The 14,404-nt window shown below is 39.0% G+C and overlaps 1 pseudogene; it reads right to left on the bottom strand.

Moving 5' to 3' along the window:
• Positions 1–2,282: 2,282 nt before the first annotated feature.
• On the bottom strand, positions 2,283–14,116 carry LOC101549285 (NADH dehydrogenase [ubiquinone] 1 alpha subcomplex subunit 5-like; annotated as a pseudogene).
• Between the last annotated feature and the right edge of the window lie 288 nt (positions 14,117–14,404).

Here is a 14,404-nt window from a genome sequence, read left to right as displayed (position 1 = left end):
AGGCCTCCAAGGAGGAGCTATTTAGAATAGAACTGGATAAAGTGCTAAATAATATACTGCCCAGAATAATTTACTACCCTCAAGGGAGAGAACTGAATGACTCAATTGAGTTTTCCGTCTTTCATTTCAATAGCCTCACTGAGCATCAGACCACAGTGCATGCAGACCACCCCAGCAGACTCCCTATCTTTAGGGGTCCCTTTCTTTAGCAACTATGATGCTATCCCCAAGGAGCTTAAAATACACAGAACTGAAAGGCTTTCTAATAGCTTTGTGAAGTGTAGGGCAGGGAATAACATTCCAAAGAGACGAAATTGAATTTGGACCACATAGAGCCAATGATCAGTAAACTAGACTGGTATTACTTGTTTGTTTTCACTGAGATCTTTAGAAACTTGTAATATGTTACTTGTATAAGTATGATTGTGGAGTGGGAAAAAGAAATAGAATATGTAATGTATTTATTACTTCAATATTCTTGGTGTTTCAGCATTGACTCTATAATGTCCTCATGTCCTTCCACTTTGTTTGTGGGAAGGGGTTAATTATAAGTGAGCTAGAGTATTCAGAACTTATCAAACTGGAAATAGTGTCTCTGTTGATTTTCTAAGCTGTGCTGAAGTTGTGCTGAAGATGGATTTCTATGGGTCGGTAAACCGTGTTGGCAATGGAATTTAGGAAAGGAAGCATATTACAGCTTTTAGGTTTATCAAATAAATCTTTGCTCCAAAATAAACAGCTAGTTTCTCTCTCCCCTTCCCCCCCCTTTTGGGAGCAGAGACAGAAAGAAGTTTTGTAGGCAAACCCATCCTATTTTCCTGTAAATGTCACTTGCTATTTTCCTGGGGACCCTTCCCAAGATTCTGTTGTTTTCCCTAAACCAAGGTCTCGTTCCCATCCCAGATCCCCAGATGTTCCACCAGCCACACATTTCTGTTTGTGTGTCACGAAGTCTGAGTCCTACCATGAGATCCCAATATTTATAATAATCAGGGCTACACTCTACAGGTAGGTGTCCTGAGGCAGTCAACCACTAGCATCTGTTTCTATCCCACTACATGCCACAGGCAGACTCCATGATTTTTCAGGTCTTGCACAGTCCACAGGTTCGACCTTCTCCACTCCCAGTCCAGTAAATTACTAGGTCCTGAAATTGGACTGGACAAGGTTCAGAATGACATAGACTTCAGCAGGTTCCAGTATTGTAAGAGGAAAGGTGGATGCACGATCTCCATCTGTACCAAACTGTCTCTGCTAATCAGTGACTGAATCAATGTTCCTTTCCCTTTGCCTTTTGTTACAGTAGTGGGAAATAAAAAGTAGGCTCACTATGTGAAAGGAAAGTTTTTCCAGCTTGTTCCATTTTTACTGTCTTCGGAGCTGCCTCTGATAGGTATTCTGATGTTATTAAACACTGACACCTTTCTGCTAAATTTGATCAGAGGCTAATGACAGAAGAATGGCTCCAGCTGCCCCAGGGTAGATTCCCAAGCAAATAAAAAATTAGTTTTCTGGTCTCATCTTCTTTTAGTAACACCAACTGCTTGTAAAGAAGTTCAATTACTGTTTAATCCATTATTGCCCTCTCTAACAATATTTTGCATTGATTATTTTCTACAATAGTTTCATGGTTACAGAACACTGTAAAATGTTCACAATTATTCTTCACCAGATTCCTTGTCATTTCCATTCCCATTACTATGACACATATATTAAAACAAGTGGACCACTCTTGATACATTATTATTAATTAAAGTCTGTATTTAATTTATAGCTATTTAGTTTTCACCAAGCGTTCTTTTTCTGTGCTAGGAATTCATCCTAGACTCTTCACTGCATTTATTGTCAGGTCTTAGGCTGCTTTGGGGGTATTTACTTAATTTCTGATACTGTAAGATATTATTGAATCATCTGATATGTATCCTGTCTTGACCTTAAAATCAATCTCTTTCCAAGGAGCACATGGGTTCCTTCTATTGGAGAGAGGTTAGAAATATTTATCTGAAGATACTTGTTATCAGAATATCTTTGTTTTTAGGTCTCAAAATCATTAAGACCAAGGGTATTTATGTGTGTAAAAATGAATCATATACATATATCTCTAAACATTTTTGTATGAGGTTACATGTAGAAACATTAAATGAAGTTCACACTGTTGTATTCAATTGTAGCTCGTTACTATGGATTCTTTTATTTTTTTTAGTTCTTTAAATTTTTTTCAATTATAACAGAGCATTTAATTACAGCAGTTTCCCATCAATACACAAAACATTCAATGATGATTATATTGGCCATTTCCATTGGTTGGGAGGAGGTCTTTCTACTGAAGGCTCCCATGACGCCCATTGCATAATTTTTCTTGCCAGACTTAGTTTGTTTTCAGCCTGAAGAATCACCTCTTCTATTTGGCCACCTTGAAGCTTATCTTCAAAGTTTTTAAACATCTGGTTCTGCTTTAACCATACCCAGCTTCTTATTTGTTATCTATTCAGTATACTTCCTATAGGCTGCAATTGTAGGCATTTGCTCAAGAACATCAATAATCTTTTGTTTAGAATTCTTAGTCTCTAGTGTGGACTCTCTCAGACCGCCAAGCCCACCGGGCCAGTTGTCTTCTTCAGCAAACCTGCCACGACAGCGAACCCTATTACTATATGGATTCTTTTAGTTTCCTTTTCCCCTCTACTTATAAATTCCTAATATGGAGAAACCTGGCTTCCGCCATCCAGGATTCATTAACTGAATCACTCATGTTCACTCAAAATGCATAACAATATTAGATTGTTAATCTGTATTTGCAGATCATTGTATTTAGAGTTTTGGAGGAAAATATCAATTTGAAAATCGAGTTCCTTTAGTTTGCTACTGAATGTTGAGATGGATATTTCCCTGTGGACTGTCTGTGTATTAGGGGAACTTTGATATCAAAAATAGTTGATGGTTGTATCCGTCCTGTTGTTACAACTAAAAATATGTTGAGGCATTTCCACTTGTCCCCAGAGGAGCACCGCTCCAGTATTTAAACTGTTGGATTCGATTATAGTGGACAGATTAGGTTAATTTTAAGAAGTTAAAGATTTTACATTCTAAAAGCAGAATTCTTTGTTCTACATTTTATCAGATTATTTCTATAAAGGTTTGGTACAATTTTCATGCAACAAAAACAAACCTGACATTTCATTTTGAAGTTGAAAAGTAAATGGAGAGGGTAGGATTAAACTGGGAGGGTTAGAACAGCTGAAATAGAGGTCAACTAGGACTCATATTGTATATATTTTTTGTCTTTTTTTTCCAAAATGAAGCAATTCTGTGACAGAAGGAAAGTTTCCATATTGATTTATCTTCTGTATTTTTATTATAGAATTATGGGCCTTTACATCTGATAGGGGTCATAAAGATTTAAGCAAGTGCAAAGTACAAAGAAGGTTGAAGTATTGATGATAGATTCATGTTTTATTTTACATGGCCTATTAGCCCAACTATGACAATGTATCTGGTTTAATTATAGAAAAATCTATAGTTAATTAAAGAATTAATCATAGTATAGGAATAATCTGCAAATTTTATTTAATATCTCAGGGAAATTGAATTTTAAAATTGTCTCTTCTGAACTAGGGATATCTGGAGAAATGTCTGACTCCAGAAATCAGGGAAAATTCATCATCAACCTGGAGTATTTTATGGTGCCGGCAAGTCAGAAAACAGCAACAATAACAACAGTGAAATAAAGCATGTGTAAAGGCATTAGGGGCAACCTTGTAAGACCACCTAATAATCCAAGCTAAAACAATTCAAGCAATATAATATATAATTAACTGTAATAAATTTTAATCCAAAGAATAAAATAAATACTTCTATCGACAGGAGTGATGATTGAGTGGACAATGAAGTAGTGAAGAAGTGCCTAGTATTCCAGACAGAAGAACTATAAATAGAAAATATAGGAAGAACGAGGAACATTAAGGAGTAATTGCTGCAGGCATGATTCACAGGTAGATGCAAAAATAGTGAGTGAAATGTAAGGAGCAACTGGACACTAGCTCAAATATCTCCTCTGAAATATATATTAAACATAGTGTAAACTTATCTACATAGGGGGGTAGGTACTGATATTCCTCCAGGAATGAAGTTTAATTTTCCTTCCTTGTCATGGTGGGCAAAGTGTAGTGGACTGCTTTTATGACTGGGATAGGTGTGGGAAAATTAAAAACTTTACAATGAAAAAATTCTGATACATAAGAAGTTAACTAAGTGATAGTTTTATACCACCAGCAATATGCCCTGTTAACATGAACTGCCAGAAATGTGACAGTGAGATAATCAATTCATTATGTGGTAATTACATTATGAAAAAATTCAGCAAGCTCAAAATGAGGGACATTACACTATGTACAAGTACTTTCCCAAAATGTCAAGGTTAAGAGTAACAAGGAAAGACAGAGAAACTGTTGTAGTTTGGGAGAGACTGGGGCATATGACAAGTAAATGCAGTGTGATATTCTGCAATAGAGCCTTGAACAGAAAAGGGCATTGTTAGGAAAGAGAGTTAAACCCTTAATGAACTTATGGCTTAGCTAATAGCATTGTACTGATATTAATTTTCTAGTTTTCATAAATATGCTATGATTATATAAGATGTTTATACTATGGAAAGCAGGATGGTGGACAGAGTATTTGTAATACTCTATTTATAACTTAGCAATGGAAATGACAAATGACCCAATTAAAAATGGGCACAGACTGGGGCTGGAACGATAGCATAGCAGGTAGGGCATTTGCCTTGCACACGGCTGACCAGGGTTCGATTCCCAGCATCCTATATGCTGAGTACCGCCAGGAGTGGTTCCTGAGTGCAGAGCCAGGAGTAACCCCTGTGCATCACCAGGTGTGACCCCAAAAGCAAAAATAAATAAATAAATAAAATGTTTAAAAGAAAATGGGCACAGATTATTGTTGCTACAACCCTGATTCAAGTTCTGGTGCGGGAGATGATGATCCCTGAGCACAGAGCCAGGAGTACCTCCTGAGCACTTCTGGGTGTGGTTTAAAAGAAAAACCAAACACCAACAATAAAGACCAATTTGGGGGGGAGGCAGGGAGATAGTAGCATAAGTTAAGGCACTTGTCTTGCATGTGGTCTACCTGGGTTCTCTCCCTGGCACCATACATGGTGTCCCCAGTACTTCCAGGAGTAAGCCTTGACTGCAGAGCAGGAGTAAGTAAGCCAGGAGCATAGTTGGGTGTGACCCCCAAAAGAAACTAAAATGGGCACAGAAATTGAAAATGTATTTCTTTAAAGAAGATAAACAAATAGTAAAAAGTACATGGAAAGATGTGCAGGATCACTAATGATAAGATCAATGCAAATAAAACCCTGATGAGATATCACTTCCCACACATTAGGGCTTTTATCACCAAAAAGCTTACCTTATCTTCCCCACAAAACAAGAACTAGAAAAGATATGGAAAAATTAAGACTTTTTTTCAAAAACTGCTGGTAGAAATATAAAGTGGTGCAATTGCTAAGGAAAAGAGTAAGACATTTCCTAAAAAATGCAAAAGTAGAAATTACCATATTACTCTGAAATTTTCCTATCAAATATATTGAATGTAGGCTCCCATAGAGATATTTGCATACTAAAAGACATAGAAATTTATTTGCAATATATAGAAAGGGGCTAAAACCAAGTATCTATTGATGAATGAGTAAAATATGATATATGCAGAAAATGGAATATTATTCAACTTCAAGGGAATGAGATTCAAACCTATGCTATCACTTGGATGAATCTTGAAGAAATTTTTACTGAGTGAAGGGAGCCTTCCACAAAAGTACAAATATTGTACTGTTCCATTAATATGTGATATTTAGAGTAATCAAATCAGCAGAAGCAGAAACAGATGAGTGGTTAGAAAGGGCTGGGGAGTAGCCTTTAGTGAGCAGAGTTTTAGTAAGGCAGGATGAAAGTGTTTTGGAGACAGATGATAGTGATGGTCAAATAACAACATGAATGTACTTAACACTACTGAAGTGTTCACCTTTAGAATGGTAAATTTTATGTTGTGAACATTCTACCACCATAAACATCGGTTGAGAAAAAGAAATTATTTATTCTGAGACCAGTCATAAGACTGCTTTCAGTTTTAAACCTGTCATATGTTATACATCACCCCAAATAGGTATTCTTGGCATCAAGGCTTTGTAAAATTTTCTTGTATAGTACAATTTGCCAGGAACCGGTTACTATTGAACCTAGCCCAAGAAATGTTTTCCTCACTATCTGCTCTTCAGGTGTCTATTGACAATGGAGAAAATGCAGACACAGATGGGCCTCTGTGATGCTAATAAAATTTCCATGTTATTTTTGCTGGCAAAATGAAGCTTGTAAAATTCCAGAGGGGAGGGATAACCGATTTTTTTTTTTTTTTTGCATTTCTGAACTGGAACCTGCACTGCAGTCAGCATTCAGGTCCTGGAGGTCAAGTTCTGCCAATGTTGGTAGCTCAGCAACAGGACAACATGGTGGTGGTCTTGCTGTGGCAGGCAGGCCAGGGTGCAGTTCAACTGTTGTTATTTTTAATTGAATCACAGTAACATACACAGTTGCAAAATTGTTAATGATTGGGTCTCACTCATATAATGTTTCAACACCTGTCCGTTCACCAGTGTACATTTCCCATCACCAATGCCCCCAGTTTCTTTCCCACCACCCCTGCCCCTGTGGCAGGCACGTTTCCTCTCTCTCTCTTTCTTTTGTGGGCACTGTGATTTGCAATACAGATACTGAAAGGTTATCATGTATATCCCCTTACCTACTTTCAACACTTAGTTCTTGTCCAGAGTGATCATTTCTAATTATTATTGTCATACTGGTCCCTTCTCTATCTTAACTGCCCTTTGGCCCAACACACCTGTGTAGCCCAGCACTTGCTGGCTCCTCTGGAAGCAGCTGTACCCAAACTTCTTGCTGATGTTTCTAAAGAGTTTCTGTTTTGTTGACCCCAGGTTTCAGTACAAAAATGTAGACCAACTTTGGCTTCTTGTGATCTCTTTTTTTTTCTTGTGATCTCTTGAGTTATTAGCAAAACAGAAGTGTCTATTCTTCACTTGCATTTTCTTACTCAACTCTTTTTTTCTTCTTCCTTCCTTCCTTCCTTCCTTCCTTCCTTCCTTCCTTCCTTCCTTCCTTCCTTCCTTCCTTCCTTCCTTCCTTCCTTCCTTCCTTCCTTCCTTCCTTCCTTCTGTTTTTCCTTCCTTCCTTCCTTCCTTCCTTCCTTCCTTCCTTCCTTCCTTCCTTCCTTCCTTCCTTCCTTCCTTCCTTCCTTCCTTCCTTCCTTCCTCCCTTCCTTCCTTCCTTCCTTCCTTCCTTCCTTCCTGCTTTCTTGCTGATGTTCCAACCGTGCTCAGGAGTTACTCCTGGCTCTGCACTCAAGAATTACTCCTGGTGGTGCTTAGCCACATACAAGGCAACTGCCCTCCCTGCTGTACCATAGCTCCAGCCTGCAACTTTTTTTCCTTTTCTTGATAGTCAAGAGTTAAGCAGTACCTTTTAGTATAGGACAGCTACCTTTTGGATGAGTCTTTTCTATAATAATGAAGAGACCTTGGTGCTTGTCCACAGTCGCCTTTGACATCTGTTGCTAGTTTTTTGTGAATTTTGCTCTCATAAAGTCAGCGCCATGACACTCAATAAATGGCTTCATGCTGGGTTACACAGCAAGGTGTGAGAATGGGGAGGGAAGGTGAACCACCCGATCCAGAAGGCAGCAAACGCTTTTGCTGAAGGGCCTGAGAGTAAATATTTTTAACTCTCTGGGCCATGTGGTTTGTCACAGCTACTCAGTCCTGCTGATAGAGTGTGAGTAGTCATAGCCGAGATATAAACTAACAGCTCAACACTTTATTTACAAATCACAAGCAGACCATATTGGGCCTGGAACTGTAAGTTTCCATTCTGATACAACATTTTCTGTAGCCCTTCTTCTTTGCTCCCTTGTAGAGTTGAGAATTATCTGCAGAAAGACTTAAAGACCAGGGATGAAATTCAAAGAACAATAGGTCGAACATTTTATCCCCCAAATACCAGTAGGACTAATTAAAATAATAATAGATAAGGAAGTGTGTAGATAGATGCATAGAGGTAAAATTATAGACAAAGTGACAGCATCATTAATGTTAATAATCTTAAAAATCTTTAAAAATATTTTAGAGAAAGAACATGACACAATACTAGATGAGTTATTATTTAATTTATTTTTCTGTCATTTATTTATTTTATTTATTTTGGTAAATCCACAAAATCTTAGAATTTAATATCTCATTATCCTGTGGGCAGAATCTTTGTATATCCTCAGCTCTGAGAACTAATTATATCATTCTCTCCATTCTCTAATTAATGCCAGTCCATACACTGCTAGTGCCTTCAAACAGGGGCAGGAATGGGGCCTCTAAACTAGGCAGAAAAGCCTCAAGCCATGTATTTTGCACACACTTGCTTCCCACACAGTAGGCACAGTTCTACCAATTGATGAACCATCATTTTTTCTGAACTGATATGAACATTTAGTGAGCACTTGCTATAAGCCAACCACTGCTCACAAGTAAAGTTTAGGAACTCATGAATAATAAAAATAAAAAAGAACAAAATAGATAAGTATCTCTGCCTCAAGAAGCTTTTTCATCTCCGGGAGAGATGGGTACTAAATTATGTGCATAATAAGTAGACTGTACTGACTACAACAAGATGATAAGAATAATTGAAAAAAGGAAGGAGAGGAGTAGAGCAGAGTAATGGGAAGTGGACAGTGTTTCACTCTTTGTGTGTGTGTGTGTGTGTGTGTGTGTGTGTGTGTGTGTGTGTGTGAGAGAGAGAGAGAGAGAGAGAGAGGAGAGAGGAAGTTGAAAAAAAAGACAAAAGATCACAGGTAGGAAGTTGGTGAGGTTGGAGAGGCGATTGGCCTAGTGTGGAGATCGGATCATGGAGAGCCTCATGGCCATGATCAGCTTTAACTCTGAGCTGGTGGTGGTGGTGGGGGGGTGGAGTGTAGCAGAAGGGTAACATAATATTTAACTTTAAAAGGATCTTCTAACTGTTGTGTCTAGAATAGGCTAGAGGGTTCAGTGACAAGAAGCTGCAAGCCTTGCTGGAAGTGAATGAAATACTGGGAGGAAGGGATGGTTCCTTGCGAGGAAGTGGTGTGGAAAGTCAGACTTGGCTTAGATTTTGAAGGGAAGTTCAACAGATTCCCTGAGAATTGGGATGTGGTGTGTGAGAGAAGGGAGCATCAAGGATGAGGCTTGATTTTGGGGGGTAGGGAGGCTTGGTCCTTTCCCAATAGTGCTCAGGGATTATTCCTGACTATGTGCTGACAGCTACACTTGGCAGGGCTTGAGGGACCAAAATGAGTGCTGGGGATCAATCTTGGGACAACAGCAAGCAAGACAAATGCCTTAAGCCCCATGCTACCTCTCTAGCCCCAAACTAAGGTTCTTGATTTGAGTGATACGGGGAAAGAAATCCCTTTCATGTGAAATTTAAAAAAGAAAAATATTGTAATTAATGTTTTCTCTTAACAATGGCTCCTGTTTTTATATTCTAATTTCATACTGTTACTTGAAAATGCCACCAATATCACTTTTTTGACCTGAGAAAACAACCTTCTGTGGAAACTAGCTGCAGCCTGAGGTAGACGGTCTCAGCCCTTCAACTTGCTTTTCTCACAGGCACAAAGTCAGAGGTGGTTCCCACTATGAGTCCCATAACTATACGTGAGATACTTGTAATAACTGCATTGCAGCATCTCATGTTCCAAGTCTCAACCTAAGTCAGAAAATTCAACAGGAGTAAGACTTGTCTTTTAAATCTTGTGCCTTGCATGGTATTATCCCTTTCTAGCAGATGAAGCATCTGAAGGCCAGAAAGTTTGTGCAACTGCCTAAGTTTAAAGAGATACTGAAGCGGGGGGTTGGGCTCCCTTGACTCGTGATCTGGGGGTACAAGGTCAGCTTCCTTTTTGATTTTGCTGCTGCTCAACCTCAGGGATTTCAATGAATGCTGTATTTGTAACATACTAATGCAAGAAGCTTATTGATTTAGTGCCGCCTATATATTAGCAGATGAGTTAGCTTGGTATTGGGGGATAAGAAGAGTCATCGATTAGTTGATGAATGATTATTAAATGCCTGTAATATGCTGAGAGATGTGGTGGCTGATTGGAAGAGAAAAATAAGTGGCCCCTGCCCTTGAGCAGGACCCGCGCTCCCTGGAGTCCTTGACCGTGTGTTTGAATATTACAAAGTGAGGATCAGCAGAGATTTAAACCGGGAGGTTTTTGTTTAAATATCTGGCTTGCCTCATTCAGAAAGTCCTTTAATATCTTCACCAAAGGTAATTTGGTGCTTTGGGGGAGAAGGGAGACTCCCAAGCAGTCCCCAAGGAGACTGAGGCCCACTCTCTGGAACCATTCGGACCCAAGGCTGGACGGATCGATGCTAGGGACTGAAAATGTGATGCTGCTCAGGTCTCATGTTGCTAGGGACCACCAGGCCACACCCAGCAGTTCTTGAGACTCACCAATGCCACACCCAGTATTACACAGGGGTGTTGAGCTGGCAGGGGAGGGGTGCCATGCAGTGCTACAGATCTAACATGCCAAGCATGTGGCCCTGGCCCTAATACCCACTCCATACTCCATTTTTTAGGGGCAAGAGAGACCACATGGGAGGTTTTTTGCTTGTCTTGACTTTAAGAAATTTGGATTCCTGGTATCACATTTGGTTCCTGAATATTGCACAGATCTAGTAACAGCTCTGAGTACTATCTAGGATAGCCCTAACAACGATTTCAAATGTATTAATTTGTCAATTACTATAGTTAGGTAGTATGGTCACAGCATTATTGGTATTTATAGTTTTGATGTACAGACTTAAGCACCTCTCCTCCGCAAAAGTGTGCAAGACCCTCTACGGCAGTCCGTATACTTTTGTCCATGGCTCCTCTTCTAGCCTTCCCCCATGGATTGATACTCTCAAGTTTGTAATTCGAGTTGGCACATCTTTTGAAACAGAGTCTGTATAATCATAGTTCAAGACTGGCTTGGCATACGCTTATCTTTCCTTCAAAATATTCTCATTAAAATTTCTTTTTTTTTTTCCCCGCCGCCAAGATGTGATCCCGGGGGCCGCACGTGTGTGCGGCCTCTCCGCAGCTGCATGAGCATGACTCCAGACACCAGCTAAATTTTTCGGCATGGGCATCTACTCGCAGAATGTCTCCAGACTGAGAACTAAGCCGCGGCCCCATGCCCGCCCAGGAGGGGAAAGGTATTTCTCTCTCTCTCTCTCTCTCTCTCTCTCTCTCTCTCTCTCTCTCTCTCTCTCTCCTCTTTCTTGCCGGGCGTGAAGGGCGTGGTGACCGCCATATTATGAGGACCACAGATGGGATTTACAAGCTTGCAATGATCCAGTATCTGGAAGAAATCTCCCTGGACTTAGTTGCTAAAGTACAGAAATCCAAAACCTCATATCTCTTCACAACAGGTCTGACTAGTGGGGTATTCCTAACAATAATAGTGAGGTTTGTGTTGAAATATTGAATGTAACCATAGTAAATAGAAAGTAAAGTGAAATTTATCAGTTACATGGCGGGGGGGGGGCGCAGGGGGGCGGGGTGGGAGGTGTGCTGTTTTTATTTATTTATTTTTTTTGGTGGTGGGATACGAGCACTGGTGAAGGGATGGTTGTTTCAGCATTGTATAACTGAGACTTAAGCCTGAAAGCATTGTAATTTTCCACATGGTGATTCAATAAAATAAAATTCTTAAAAAAAATATTTCTTTTTTTTTTCCCTTGAAGTAAAAGCAGATTTTATTTGGAGGCTTTTGAGGAAAGGGAAGTGGGGAGAGAGAAATGCATGCATTCAAGAGAGAAAAGGGACTTCTTCAAAGATGGAGAGAGGCCCAGTACTTATTTCAGCATTAGATAAGAAAGCATCAAAGTACACATCTCAAAAGGGGAAATGGGATGGGGTGACAGGTGTTTGGTCACCACATGGGCTTGACCATGTAGATACAGTGGCAAATGGGCTTGGGCAGTATATGTGCCCTCATTAAAAATTTTATTTTAGACAACAAGTTCTTATTTTCCTCTAAAATTAACTACTTGTTATAAATGAATAGATATTATTCAAATACTTAAAGATATAAATAAATATACCATTCATAATGCAATTATTTCTCCTGAAGATGACAGTGGTACCCCTGCAGGGGTCTTCACTGTGCTGTCTTCACAAGGCTTCTCTCCTCCTGAATGATTGAATATTCTTTATTTTTGTATAGTTGTATTGTACTGCACTGTAGCACTGTCGTCCCCTTGTCCATCGATTTGCTTTAGCAGGCATCAGTAATGTCTCCATTGTGAGACTTGTTACTGTTTTTGGCATATCAAATATACCATGGGTAGCTTGCCAGGCTCCGCTGTGTGGGCAGGATACTCTTGGTAGCTTGCCGGGCTCTCGGAGATGAATGGAGGAATCGAACCCGGGTCGTCTACTGTGCAAGGCAAATGCCCTACCCACTGTGCTATCGCTCCAGCCCCATAGTTTTATTATGATCAAGAATTATTACTTATGCATCCATTTGTTTATCACCTCTCTCCTTCCACTTGAATTTAGTTCCATGAGAAAGAACTTTTACTGATAAAGAAAATTAACTTTACTTTATAAATTAGGAAACAAAAGAACAGTGTCAGAATGTGTCATTTAAATTCTGAACCATTTATAAGAATATTTACATGTGAACCTAATAAAATATATCATATTGCTTTTGTTCAAGTCAAAATATTTTCTTTATTTCAAACATTCCTTGATCATTTTAGATTTTAATTTTTAAACAGAAATTGCTTTTGTTTGGACAGAGAATTTATATAGTATTCAAGAGGAAGGAGAGTCAATGATAATCAACTGAGTTAAAAATTATCTGACTAATTTGTCATTATAAGTTGTTTTGCATTCAACTATATTTCAGCTTAAAAAAGTATAATTATACTTATGGATAATCTAAATTTTTGTAACTATGTTTACTATTTACATAAGCCCTTGATTGAACTAAATAGTGAAGATGTGGACTTGGATATATATGTGTATGTGTGCATGCATATGTACACATATACATATATTTTAAAATTTATTGATAAAAATAATTTTCACAAATAAAATGAACAAAATTGCTAGAAATGTTCAAAGCCCTGAATAAAAATTTCCCAAAAAGAAAATAAAGATTTAAATAAAATGAAAAAAGGAAAATCTAATTATTTAAAAATCTACAACTTTTACCTCAAGAAGCACAAAAGCACATGGTGAGGCAGTATGTGTTCCTCTTGTGCCCATCTCTCCTCCATCCAAAGATCCTCTGTCATCCAAAGATAATTTGCACCCATGGAAGTTAAGGGGAGACAGTGTGTGTGAATGAATAGAATTCCCTGATGACAGTCAGAGGAACCAACAGCAGCATTGGAATCCCCGGGTGAGGCAGAGCCACTTACTAACCCTGAACCCAGCCCTCCTGTGGAAAGTGACACAAAGACAAAGTGTATTGTCCCCTATTTGGGTCCTATATAGTGCACTGGGGTTCTCTCAGAGGGTCCTGAAGGAATACAAATGACAAGGCAGCCTTAATTATGCCAAACACAGAATTGCAGAAATCACCCTTGAAGAACCTAAAGTCTTCTGGATCTCAATGCTTTTTGAAAACAAGGAATAGGAATAGGCTGTATAAGGTGTTTTATGACTTGACTGTCAGAGGGATTAGTCAGCTAAATTTAGTCGTGGATTGGCAGATATTTGTATGAGGAAAAGACTGAAATGTGCCATCGAGTGGCTATGTTACTGAGTCAGAGGCCATTTGTGTCATGCAGTTTTTTGCTTTGAAGTGAGGGAAGAGCGTTATGGTTTTTGCTTAATTTGTGGGTGACTGCTGTCTGCACTTCTGTGCATGGGGGGAATGGGCCATGGAAGGGTTCCCTCTGCATGGAGACCCCTCTCTCACTCACCTGCAGGCCGAGAGGCTCAGCATTTCCAGCAGTTTGCCAGTTAAACAAATCACAGGTCAAAAGTTCCATTTCACAGTGGCAGTTTAGCAATCTCTTTCTATTCAATTGTTCAAGACTTGTAGTCTAAGGGAGGCTTAAAAGGCAATAATGCAAAGCGTCTCAGTTCCTTAATGGAATAGCATTAGTCATATTTTCTGCCTTTTACAAGTGCTGTTGGGGAGAAACATTTCCTTTGTTTCAAATACAATATATTTTATGTAGTTAGTAAAAAAAAATGCTTCCACAATCCCCATTTTTATAAGTACATCTCTTTGCTTTGTTATGGTGAGAAGTCACATTATCTTTGTCTATCAACTT

Source organism: Sorex araneus, chromosome 1 (genome assembly GCF_027595985.1).
Source record: "Sorex araneus isolate mSorAra2 chromosome 1, mSorAra2.pri, whole genome shotgun sequence".
In the NCBI taxonomy this organism is placed as follows: domain Eukaryota; kingdom Metazoa; phylum Chordata; class Mammalia; order Eulipotyphla; family Soricidae; genus Sorex; species Sorex araneus.
Note: the sequence above shows the minus strand (reverse complement) of the source record. Positions and strands in the feature narration are given on the sequence as shown.